The sequence below is a fragment of the Barbatula barbatula genome, assembly GCF_947034865.1.
Source record: "Barbatula barbatula genome assembly, chromosome: 4".
Classification (NCBI taxonomy): domain Eukaryota; kingdom Metazoa; phylum Chordata; class Actinopteri; order Cypriniformes; family Nemacheilidae; genus Barbatula; species Barbatula barbatula.
The window spans coordinates 9,117,951-9,130,847 of record NC_136768.1 but is presented as its reverse complement, the minus strand read 5'-3'; the positions used below and the strand labels follow the sequence as shown (position 1 = coordinate 9,130,847).

General features: G+C 39.4%; 1 protein-coding gene across 8 annotated transcripts in view; it reads right to left on the bottom strand.

Moving 5' to 3' along the window:
- Window positions 1-12,897, bottom strand: part of cacna1c (calcium channel, voltage-dependent, L type, alpha 1C subunit) — a 91,959-nt gene that overhangs the window by 68,860 nt on the left and 10,202 nt on the right. Inside the window, exon 1 of one of the 8 annotated variants that reach the window (XM_079454678.1) lies at window positions 3,016-3,146. The exons of the other annotated variants lie outside the window; for them this stretch is intronic. The gene's annotated coding sequence lies outside the window, so the exon portion shown is untranslated. Of the gene's footprint in view, window positions 1-3,015; window positions 3,147-12,897 lie in introns of those variants that run through there. 8 annotated transcript variants of the gene reach the window in all.

Below are 12,897 nucleotides of genomic sequence, written 5' to 3'. Positions count from 1 at the left end.
GGTCATGCTTCAAAGGTCTTTCGCCAGAGCGCGCGCGCACACACACACACACACACACACACACAAACAAACATGAGCAAAACTATAAAGCACAGAGCCAACAGCAACATTATGTTTGCATGCCCCAGGATGTGTTCTCACATAATGAGCCGTCATTGGCCATTAACACATACAAGCACACCTGAGGCATACAAACGCTTTCAGTCACACCTGAGATTTCCACACACACCTGACACATACTGTATACACACATGCACACCCGAGACATACGCATGCACATTTCTGACACATACCCATACACATGCGCACACATCCCTGAGACAGCCAAACAGAAGAGCACATCTTGCCGAAATGATATAGATTTAGAAATATTTCACACCTTGTATTTGATAATTACTTATTTGACGATTAATAGGAGAAATGTCTCAGAGAAAACTTGAACATATTTCAAATTAAAATTCAATGTGCTTTTACTATCCATCAGAAAATTGACAGGACCCAAAAAGTGGGCATAACATAGGAGACTACAGCTAGTGAGTAAAAATAAGAGTGATGTGTGATATCAGCTAAAAAGCAAAGTAACTTCAAAAGTGATGACTGTTTTTTCTGTTGAAGAAAGATTGTGAAGAAATAAAACAACGTGAATTGAAGAATCACAATAAAAGATGAATTTCATGAGGTGCTCGTTTTATCTCAACTTTCATACTTAGCAAATTTTTATCTGCATTTGTTCCCAGTGAAATGCGTCTGTCTTTTCTAAACCTTCCCATTCCATAAATGTAATAAGGCATAAAATATGTTCTTTGTGTCTGTGATTGTATCTCCACACGCAGAATTTTTACTTTCTGCATGGACTAACAAATTACAAGAAACTAATTTCACCTAACTGCAACATCATTGGTCATGTTGTAAGTGAACAATTGCCTGAGGCCTTTGCTAAAAACTGTAACAAGTATAACCTTGAAAATTAATTCATCTGTTAATTCTATTCAGTAGAAATGTTTTACTTATGAGGTGAAAGGTATCAGGGTCATAATGAGTGTGCCGTGATGCGTTTCCATAAGCAAACATTTAACTCCCCTTTCACTTGCTTCCATGGTATTATGTTTTTTATGTCCTGCAATAGATTTCTCACAAAATTGTGACTACAGGACCATGAGATAAGGTCACAGTCCAGATATTTTAAGAAACAGACATCAGTCAATGTGGAGTTCAAAGCGTGTCTGTTTAATATTGGTTTAATAAACGCACATGGATGGTAGAGAAAAAGGATTCCAGAGAGATGGCCCTGAGATTGTGGCTCTGATTGAAACAGATGTACCCTGGGATTCAAATACAAATTTTCATATATGCAATAATCTACACATCCAAAATGTATTTTTACAGTCACAAACACGTTCAAAATTTTTACACAATGTTCGCAAAAAATCAGGGTTTTTTCTCTATTTTTGTTTCATGTCAGGTCTACAAAAGTACAAGTTGGGTGTAAAATAACATGAAATTTTTTTTTCCCAACTGCTGGACTACACAACACTTCACAGCTATGCCATAGAAGAACATTTTTTTGGTTTCACAAAGAACCATTCAGTAAAAGGTTCTTTAAAGAACCATCTCTTTCTTTTTTGTAATCTGAAGAACCATTTTGTGATACAGAAAGGTTCTTTAAATGTTAAAGGTTCTTTATGGAACCAAAAGGTTCTTCTATGACATCGAAAAACCTTTTGAAACCCCTTTTTTTAAGAGTGTATCACTGTTGGATTTCTATCTGAACTATATTAAAACTTGTTAGAAACTGCATAACCAAGCATAAACAAATACCTTTGTATCTGTTAGCTGTAATTTGTTGTCATTGCTTATGTCAGCATTGATCGACTACCGTTCTTACTGTATACTGCAACGTAAACAATTCTTCCGAAACTTACCGGCCAGCTGCCCAGTAACTTTGTTGTATTTATTCCAAATAAATTTTTACCCAGTCAGCGCCTGGCAAGTATTAATTCTGTACCCTATACTTGATACCCATTTTCTTTTTTTGATGCTACAGCACGCGTATTAACACAACCCTACAACCTACTGCCTTCACTTTTCACAACAAGATCCAAAACTGGGAATGGCAACTGGAAAATTGGCACCTTCACGCTGATCGCAAAATTAACTTGATTCCAACCCAAACCACAAATCTGAATTTGCAGACGTCCGAATGACTGCTTCATATATACTGGACGCAAATGCCTATGCGTCATACGAGTAAAATGTTCCATCGTAATGCAGTTTGGATGGCCTATTTAAACCCAACCGAGGTGCAGATGGTTTTTATGGAATTTGATGCTACGAGAAGGAAAAGTCAAGACGTGAATGAGAGTCCTGGAATTCTGAACTGGAATTCGGCCCAGGCAGTGCGGAGGGATTCGGTAATCTCCGGCAGAAAAAGCGCCTCGCAGCACAAACCCTGCTGGTCCAAATTATCGCTGCGTTTAACTCAAAAATGTGGCTGTACAGATCAGCATTAAAGCTCTATCATAAACCCAAACAAACACACACACATTCAGTCACATTTTCCCCATCTTTCAATTTTTTCTCTTAATTTATGCCTGTGTGTAACCGCTAAATATGGAATCGCATTAATAATGCATAGCTTACTGAATAATACATAACTCATCAGACCATCTTCTGGTCTCTCTTTCCCTTTCCACCGTGTTCCTCCACTGCCAATATCACTCCATTTCTCCTCTATCCTGTCTGTCTCCCAAAAACCACTCGTCTCCTCTCATAAGGATAAAGACATAAATTTGATCAATTTTAATCATGTGTTGCTTAACTCAGGCACCTGTTGTTGCCCTTCCATAGATCCTATGTTCAGAGCAGCAGGATAGGGTTGTGAATCATGGCTGTTTTGCCATATACAGTTTCGATATAAAAGAGTGTAACAACCACATCTTAACTGAAGTGTCTACCCTTAATTTTAAGGTGTCACAACCTAATTTTAAGAGCTACATAAAAACGTGGTTTCCTTACCTTCCTCACAATGGTAATATTATAATAATGATTTTGGTAACTTGTCCGTCAGGTCCGATTTCATGGGAAATGTCAGTTTGCCATCAGTTGACTGCAGTTGACTTCAACACGCATGAAGAAAACGATGCAAAGGATCCAGCAATTTTAAGCTTCATACATAGTCTGAGCTTTTTGGTCATACGGTGTTGCATATCAATGGACATTTTCGTACACAGGGTATGATTCATTTGGTAGGTCAGCAGTCACCACACATGCACGCACATTGGACTGTAACAGGAACTAGGTTGAGCTGACCTAAACTCAGCTCTGAGATGTTTTTAGCCAGTTTAACAGTCATCTTCACGCGCTCAAACACACACACACACACACACACACACACAGCACTCTGGAGGGCTAAAATATGGAGAGAAGCAAAAAAGAGAGAGAAAGGATGTAATTGGGTTCACATCTTTTCTTCAGGAGTGCATGAGTAGCTTTAATCTTCCTCAACTGCCCTAAACCAAGATTAGACAGACTCCAGAGACCACCATCTTCTCTTCTCCTCGCTCTTCATTCCACAGTGCCGTTCTTCACCCATTATGAAATAATTAACTGCTATAAGTGAAATTAATTACGTTAATTAGAACGGCAGAGTTATTTCGGGTCCAGGAAGATGAAGAGGAAGGTGTGTGACCGCAATGACCCTTCAACACTGTATGAGTGTGTGTGCGGGTTGGGAGGGAAAGGTCACGTATGAAATGGTGGGTCGGTGGGGGTAAAATGAGCCGGTGGAAAAGATTTGTGTAATTTTTGCTCGTAAAAAGGGTGATTCAAGCTTTGCGAAGAAACCAGCAGCCTGTTCCCTGATACAAGTCTCGGAAGCAGTACTTCCAGGATTTCTTTCAGTGGAGGGGTCAGATGGTTCTTTTGAAAAAGTACTTAGGGGAAGTTTCATCTATAAAATAGCAACCTACTGCCAGACTCTGAGACGTCGTCATTGACATCTGTTTCGCAAACAAACCGCAGACAGGCAGAGTCCAAAGCAACAGCGAGAAGAAAATCACAACACAGAATGACAGTTTGGATGACAAAAACTCCATTCTCATCTCTCCTTCTCTGCCAGTCCTGAGATGACCCCTCTCCGGACCTTGAAGAATCTAAACTCATTCCTTTAAGCTAGAAAATAAGATGAAAGCCGAAGCCTGCTTAAGGCTGGAACTACAGGAAGTGCAAAGCAATCGTAAAGTCAAGCTATGGGCCGAAGTCTTGCGTGTGATGCTGCTTCACACACACACCGTCCGAAATGAAACTTAAAGGCCTTAAAGATATAAAACGTTAACTTCCGTAATTATTATTACTGAGAGAAACAGAATATTTAGCTGGAAATAAAAAGTGGTAGACCTACATTAATAAAAATAAAGCAGCAATAGACAGCAAGAAAATGCTGCCGAATGATGAATGAAGAATAAGACGCTGTGATTTGATAGAACGGCACTCTTGCTCATTTGATATTGCAGAAATACGAAATAACATTTTGTTTACATAATCTAAGCAAAACATGGCATGTTATTTTGATTGATACAATAAAACAGTCCAATACAAAACAATAACAATATAAAACGTTACAAAACGCTTAGCACTTTTTAGTGAAATTAACTACATAATATTTAACCACCAAAACTACATCTAACGCTTACATTATCTTAAACAAGATGTTTACAAAATTGCAGAAAGTAAAAAAGTTGTTAAAATGAACTTTTAATTCACTAAGGCTGTTGGTGGAAGTAAGATGCAAGATTTTCTTTCAAGTAATACTTCACAAACAAATCATGTTTCAAATTGATGATAGTTCAAACAATTAACTCTTTTTTGATGATAGTTCAAACAATTAACTCCTTTAGGTCAACAATTGCTTTTTATGGCCAAATGTGAAGTAAAAAAAAAAATTTATAATTCTATCACTCGTAAAATTACTTGAAAAGCCATGTTTGCTGGATTTTATAAAGTTAAACTATTATATGCAGGGAAAACAATTGTTCCACAGGGGAAGATTTCATTACAGTTTGATCAAAGATCATAAAAACATTTTTGTAACAATACCGTATAGTAATGAACCATGCATGAAAGGCAGTCAATTTGATTTGATGTTGATATTAATTAAAAACTCAAGAGATCAACCTTAACTGCCAAACAAAATCAGGACGAGAATAAGCTATGCAGGTGGAAATTTACATTTAACCCCTGACAGCACAAATGTGTTCACGGCACAGACAAAGGGGGCACAAAGACCCTTTTAACCCCTGACAGCACAAATGTGCTATCCATCTTCCTGAGACTTCAGCCACTATGAGGTCATAACCTACATCTCCCGTATCATATTTTACAACACTGCTACTGAGATTAAGGGATAAAAGATAACCCCCCAAAACTAACAAATACATCCCTGAGAGACAGCAGAAAGCTTTACCATGAGATTACACACACAAAGCTGCTTGGCATCCTCAAAAAGGTGAGCAGGATAGCAATAGAGAGAAAGCTGAAGCTGACAAAAATCGAATCTCCCTCTAGCTCTCTTATTCATATTCCTGTTTTGTGCTCTCTCTCACCCTCTCTATCTCTCGCTCTCTTCCACTCTGTGCTCATAGTGAGTCTGAAGCAGGCCGATCCTCCATCTCTCTCATGCTGGCACTGAGACAGGAGAGCCCAGTGTATCTGTAATGAATACATATCCCAATACATCACTTCTGGCTACAGCCCCAGCACTCAACCACTTCCTGTTCCCAAGTGATCGAACTGCAGACTGTATTAATCAGAGGTGTTAAACTGAGGTTTGTATCCTGCTGGAATGTGCAACTGGATACCTCAACAGACCACAGAGATCCAATATGGCTCGAATACAAAGGCACAAGTTATTCATCCGCTCTGGATGGTGGGCCGGGATTCCGGGTTTGGTTCTGATTTAAAAGGGGATTGCGCCAACCAGACAGTTATAACATGGTCTTGGTATTCTGTCTGAAATATGATGGCAATTATAATGCAACTCAAAAATGGAAAGAGAGAGTTAAGGACTTTCAGACTTTCATTTGCTTTTAGAATTTACATTCATTTCAAAACAACAATGATAATGCATACAAAAGACGTGCATTAAAACCAAAATTAATAAAATACATTTATTCTAAAATCTTCAATGAGGAAAGTGCTCATTCGCCTACTTTAAAATTTGTAGATGAACGGTTCCTTTCATCAACCTCACGTCATTCGTGTGCGCCTTATTCCGTGGAGCAAACGGTCCAACAAACTGGCTTACAGTGGCAGTGACGGCAGTTTTGAAAAGAGAACAACATTTTGCAATTTTATTTATTATTTAGGAGGAAATGTTATGACCTGCCACAAAGAAAATGTGCAGTTAAGTGTTACAAAAGGAAAAGGAGCTTTTACTCCCCCTCATTCATCTTCTGGAGAACAACAACTTCCTCCAGGGAATTTCGGCATGAATCCTGGATTCAGCAAAAAATCCTCAGGTCTTCATCAGACATAAATGCACCCACACTCACTCCTGGACCAAACTTCCACTACACCTAAAGGACACCTTGAGGAGATTAAGACATTTCATTAGCAGGACACGTATGTCTTCTACATCTAATTAGAACACGGCAAATTGTGCTCTGGGATAATGCCTTTCCGCTCAATGTGCATTCAAATAATTCATCGATTAATCACCTGCCTACCAACAGGCTCAGCACACATGGCAACTACCTACGGTACATATAGAACCCTTCCGTCTATAATCAGATAAGAGGCACACATGTATGATCAGCTGCATAAACAGAACCACTGAAAGACCAACCTGCCACCAATAGAAAGAGAAAGCAGCTAAATTTTTTATTATTTCATGGCAACCAAATACTAGAAATCTAAGCCATAAGAAAGGGTTGATAATTTATACTTTTCCATCCTCTATGTTCCTAAACACAGTCTTTCTGACACAATATTGTCAGAAATCTAACCAAAATTGTACAAAGATCAATGAAGGCCTATCCGGATTATCATATTTCTGAGAAACCCAAGATTTGCTTTCTATGCTTTTATAAACAGCTTAGCTGAACGTCCTATTACTACCCTGCACAAAAGTTGCCAAACCATCATTTACTTTACTTTTTATTCTGTAGAACACAATGGGGTATATTTAAGGGTGCTTTCTCAGCTTTAGTCCGGGTCATTTGGTCCAGACCAATGGTAAAAAAGCATACATTTTAGCATTTTTCAGCTGGTTCCTTTTCACACCACACTGATTGGTTTGGCCGGAACCAGTTGAAATGGTTGTTTGCTCAATAATTAAAATACCGTCAGGTTCAGGTCTGCACATTTTGCACCAACACTTATTGCATTCAACCATTGGTGTAGTCTAGTTTTATGTAGTGAGTATACTCCGATCCCCCCCCAGCCTACTCACTCCTCCCATATCGACAACCCATGAACACCACCATACTCAAGAATGCATAGAGCCTCTATATGTAATCAAGAGCATCATTTTGTGATATACTATTTCTACATAAACCCTCCCTGCTAAAAAAATATATTACATAAATTCTATTGGTTTACTATTATGATCCACAAATCTTTTACAAAACTAAAAAAATGTCTTTGGCATTAATGGGTGTTCTTTTAATCCCTATCTGCATCTCTAGCGTTTTGGGCAGGCTTCTATTAGTTTTTCAGCAGGGCAACCAACATAATGTAAAATATATCCTGTGAAAGTATAATCTTTAGATTTTAATTTAGTTTGATTCTGATTGACTAAGGCCATGTCAAAGACTTACAGCAAATCATAATGAAATAAATGTTTATAATCAAACTCGGATTCTCGTCACTAATAACTAGATTTTTAGCCTAGTTTTGACACATTGGGTCACACTTCACACTTATGAGTTGCGCCTATTATTGACATTGATAGTTAACTATAATAATTAACAATGAACATTTGTGCCTTGTGCTTTGGATGAAGGATCATCACCTGCAGCTAAACCTTGCAAAAACGGAACTGCTTGTGATCCCAGCCAACCCAAAGATTCACCACAACCTCTGCATTCAACTAGGCTCATCAACGATTACACCGTCCAGCACAGCCAGAAACCTGAGAGTGGTAATCGATGATCGGCTTAACCTCACAAGTCATGTTGCCAGCACCACCCGGTCCTGTAGATTCATCCTCTACAACATTAGGAAAATCAGACCGTTCCTATCGGAGCACTCTAAGCAAGTCCTAGTCCAGGCTCTTGTCCTGTCCAAACTGGATTATTGCAATGCGCTTCTGGCTGGACTTCCTGCTTGCACAATCAAACCTCTCCAGATGGTCCAGAATGCGGCGGCAAGAGTGGTCTTCAATGAAACGAAGAGAGTGCATGTAACTCCGCTCTTCATCAGGTTACACTGGCTCCCTGTTGCCGCCTGCATAAAGTTCAAAGCTATGCTCCTGGCCTACAAGACCAACACTGGGTCTGCACCATCGTATCTCCACCATCGTATCTCCACTCGCTTATGCAGATCTATGTTCCTGCCAGATCACTGCGGTCTGCAAAGGAACAACAACTAGTGGTACCATCCCAAAAAGGAAAAAAGTCACTCTCCCGTACCTTCTCTGGATCTGTTCCACATTGGTGGAATGATCTACCAGCTGTTACAAGATCAGCAGACTCGGTTGCCATCTTTAAATAACGCGTAAATACGCATCTCTTCCGTCAACACGTCGCTGATTGAATTTTCCTAATTCTCTTCCCTAAAAAAAAATCACTTACTAACCTCACTATTCTTAGCTTTGTATACTGTGCTAGGCTTTAAAGGACTAGTTTGATGCACTTATGTATTTTGTTGCCTATGTTGTTGTAATTGCTTCCAATGTTTCCTCATCTGTAAGTCGCTTTGGATAAAAGCGTCTGCTAAATGACTAAATGTAAATGTAAATGTGCCGTTTTATCAAGCACCCGTTTCACTTATAGATTGCTGGAGTGTCTCTTGCCTGACTTTCACAGGGCTTGCCAGGAGTTCTCATCTCTTATCATTTAAAACAATTATATAGACAATAGTATCCCCCTCAACCAGTCATGTTGAAGTAACTTGTTTATATCAAGTAAACTCAACAATTGGTCTAATACTCAACAAATTTTAAGGTGACCAGTCAAACACTTGTTAAGTAAAGCTGACAGATCTACATTTTTAGTATAAATAACATATTTAAACTTGCGTTAATTCAGTTAATTGCATTATCTTTGTACTGTCAACAAGGATGGGTTAAGTAAAACTAACAGCAACCCAGTTCATTGTGTTCATAGTGTAGCTTCAGGTTCAGCTTACGAAAACACTGAAATGGGTTAAATTCTTGCCTTTCATGATCTCCTCTTGTTTCATATCTCCCGGGTGCAACAATGGTCCAAAATAAATTTGGCGTATACCTGCCTATGTGAACTTTTCCTTTAAAGTGATGTCATTATCTCTGGCCAGCACCAGTGCTCTTTGGCCCTACCCTTGTTTGCACTAATCAATTTATGTTAGAAAAATCCATCCCGTTTTATGATATGCTGAAAACATTTTAACAATGCAATGAAATCCTTTAACTATTTAAAACACAAACAGACCTTTAACCATAGTGCTCAGGCTTCAGCTGTCAATTTTGATGCAATCTTTGGCCTCAAATCTGCAGCTGTGAACGTTCTGTTACTGCTGCCGTACTTAATGCAGACACCACACATAACCTGTTGCCAGTTGCCGAAAATTCAAATCCATTTTTGTAGAGATGGAACGAATGTGTCCTCGCTGCTTTAATACCTGCCCATGTCCTTCGCAGAGGACACCGCTCTCAGCTCTCTTATATACCACCGGAGACCATGCGAGACACTCCCTGAATAATTCGTGTTGAAGTCAGAAATAACTGGCAAGACGCCGGACTATAAAATTAAAGTTTCCCGCAGCCTAATGCAGCGAATAATATTTTATGTGAAAGGAATTGCAAGCTTTAAACCAGAGCCAGTGCAGTATAATATTTGACTCGGCATGCCTAATGCATCTGACAGAATAACTAAGGGGTTCTTAACTCCGGGGTATTCACACTACATTTAATCCAGAGTCAATGTGTTTATAGTCCACTACTGCAGGCTACTTTTGACACTGGGTTAAGTAACATTTCACGCCTGAATTTATTTAAAGGGTTAGCGCCACTTTTAGCCCTGGGTTATGAAACCCTGCTCGAGAGCTCTGGTGTAGGAAACACTAGAAGTCGTTTAGAAATAGATAACTATAAACCGCCTCAGTGTCTACCTGATGCGTTGTACTGTTCTCACAAATACAACTGCCTGCTTCTCATTTTTTAACTTAGATTTTAAACCAAGAAAAAAAAACGACTGTGACATTTACACCGAGGGATGAGCAGCTTTAAAATGCTTCACTTGATAATCTCTGCGATTAACTTTATTTGTTCATAAAATATGAATATAGACGGTTTCATTCAAACAACATAAACAAACGTTACTGCGTATGCGCACTTTTGTAACCCCAACTGAACTACCGGTACATATTGACAAACAATAGAATGCCTGTAGATTATTTCTTATAGCAGTCAAAAGAAACCAAGAAAAACCGCTACTTTGCTAAACTTGTCTCTTCAATATTATGAATTTAGACTCGGATACCAAACTCAACCGCTAGATGTCAATGTACCATACGGTTTGTTTAAATGCAACCAAACACATGACCCATTCAACAAATTGATTATTTAATAAAATGAACATACAACTAAATTCAACAAATCGTTTATGCAATACAATTATTACACAATAATATAATCATTAATTAACAAATAAAAAATATATAAATAGTTACACTAGCCAAACAAAAACCGAAAGTTAATGAGTCAGTTCAGTCATCCCCCAAGGGATAATTCAGCATGCATATTAGGCAAATGATTGTACGCCTAATATTTAGAGGGCTAGGGGTTTGAGTCCCTAGGGTTTAATGTACTGGAGGATAGCTGCAGTATGCCATGCTGATGTGGCTGGAACAGCAGGTGTGTGTCTGCTTTTGTCACGGAGTGCCAGAGTGAGTAAACTGTTAGATAGAGTCCATCTGTGCCCGGTACTGCAGAGAACTCGTAGAGTCCAGTCAGCAGCTTTAGCACGATCACGAACAAAGCTGCCATCATATGGATAAAGAATGAATCATAGTAAGGAGGCATGGTGGAAGATGTATAATAGACATGGCCTTTAAAACTGCCTGCTATGCCTCTTTGCTCATCCAAGGAGCCGGGCTCAGTTTGTGTCATATCGGTTCTGCTCACCACTTCAGACTGGAGTGGTTCAAACCCAAAGAATGTTTACGTCCCCTGTCTGGCATACACTAGTACTCTCTAATCAATGCCATGCTTGTGCATATACAAATCAGTCTCACTCACCACGTGCAGATTTATTACCGCCGGAATACGCGTGTGCCACTATGCACTTGTAAATGCGCCATGAGTAATCGCCCAAAGGCCGCGATAAAAGTCATGACACGCTTTTTTTCCCCAGGTTTCATTCATCCCTCCAGGTCAGGAGAGTTTCAGAAAGAGAAAACGTGAACGGGCCTCGGGTCTGCTTCCTGGGCTGCTCAACGTCACGGCCGGTGTTGTTTTTTCCACCGGCAGCCTATGTTTGTGTGTAGTTATGTGCCATCACAGGGAATTATGGGAGTCTTGGGTGATTAGCACTGATGAGAAGCAGATGGCAGCAGAGGTACAGTAAGATAACACAGCGCTAGCAGTTAGCATGCTTGCCCGGGTAACGCTGCTTGTGACGCAGCGACGTCCTAAACACTAATAAAATTAGGACAATTACATAGCACACGCACATATGCACTCATAACCGATCTATTTGGTGTTCTGTATGTAAATCTACAGAAGGCGATTTGGCTAAAAAGTCATTTGCTCGCATGTAGAGGTGCCTCTGATCGCTGTGCCAGAACATAATTGGGCCTGAACCCAAACGATCCATCACGATAAGTTGTCACGAGAGACTTGATTGCAGCAACATGGCTGAAGGACCTTGTTCCTGCTGCTGCCTGCGTAAACATGGTGTCAGTTATATAGAGGAAGTAAAGCCAGAACATGAAGGTCCAGCTAATTCATGAAAACACTCTTAACCTTTTAGTATTGGTTTAGGATGAAGTATTAAATGCAGGGCTGGGTGAAATGACAGAAGGAAAGACAGAGAGAGGGAGACAGAGAGAGAAGATCGCAACAAAACAGATGAGGAAATCTTCTTAGCTTAATGCAATTACTCCAGAACTCAAAGCTTAATCAAATAAGGCCTGAAAAGACCATTTAGATCATTCGCAACAAAACACTTTCGTAAGAGACCTTTAGAGCCTAAAAAGATTGAATAACATGTTACATAAAAAAAGTCTCCAAACACTATAAATCAATTGTTTGGCTACACACGGTTCACAGTGAGTCAGTCTTGAAACCGTCTGATTAGACACAGTAGTAAAACACACATCGTTCAGGCCTAATCAGAAACATTAGCGTGTTTGTGTTCGGAGGAAAGAGCACCTGTCAGGGCAGCGATTTAACAGCACTCCCTCCGTAAAACACACATAACATATCCTGTGGAAAGTCTGGTGTCAATCTTTGACAGAAGGTCAATATAAAAGCCTTTAAAAAGGGCACATATATGCATTACCTGGGATTCAAAGGCAGGACCTAGAAACTGCTAGAGCAAAGTTCAACTAGTACTACGGTTTTCCTATTACAAACAAAATCTGTGAAATACATGCTAAAATAAATATACATGCAAACCACTCTAGTGGCTAAATATATATATATTTATTTCACAGAATTATGCTACAGTACTGTGAGCACTTGGTGGAAAGGTTAAATGT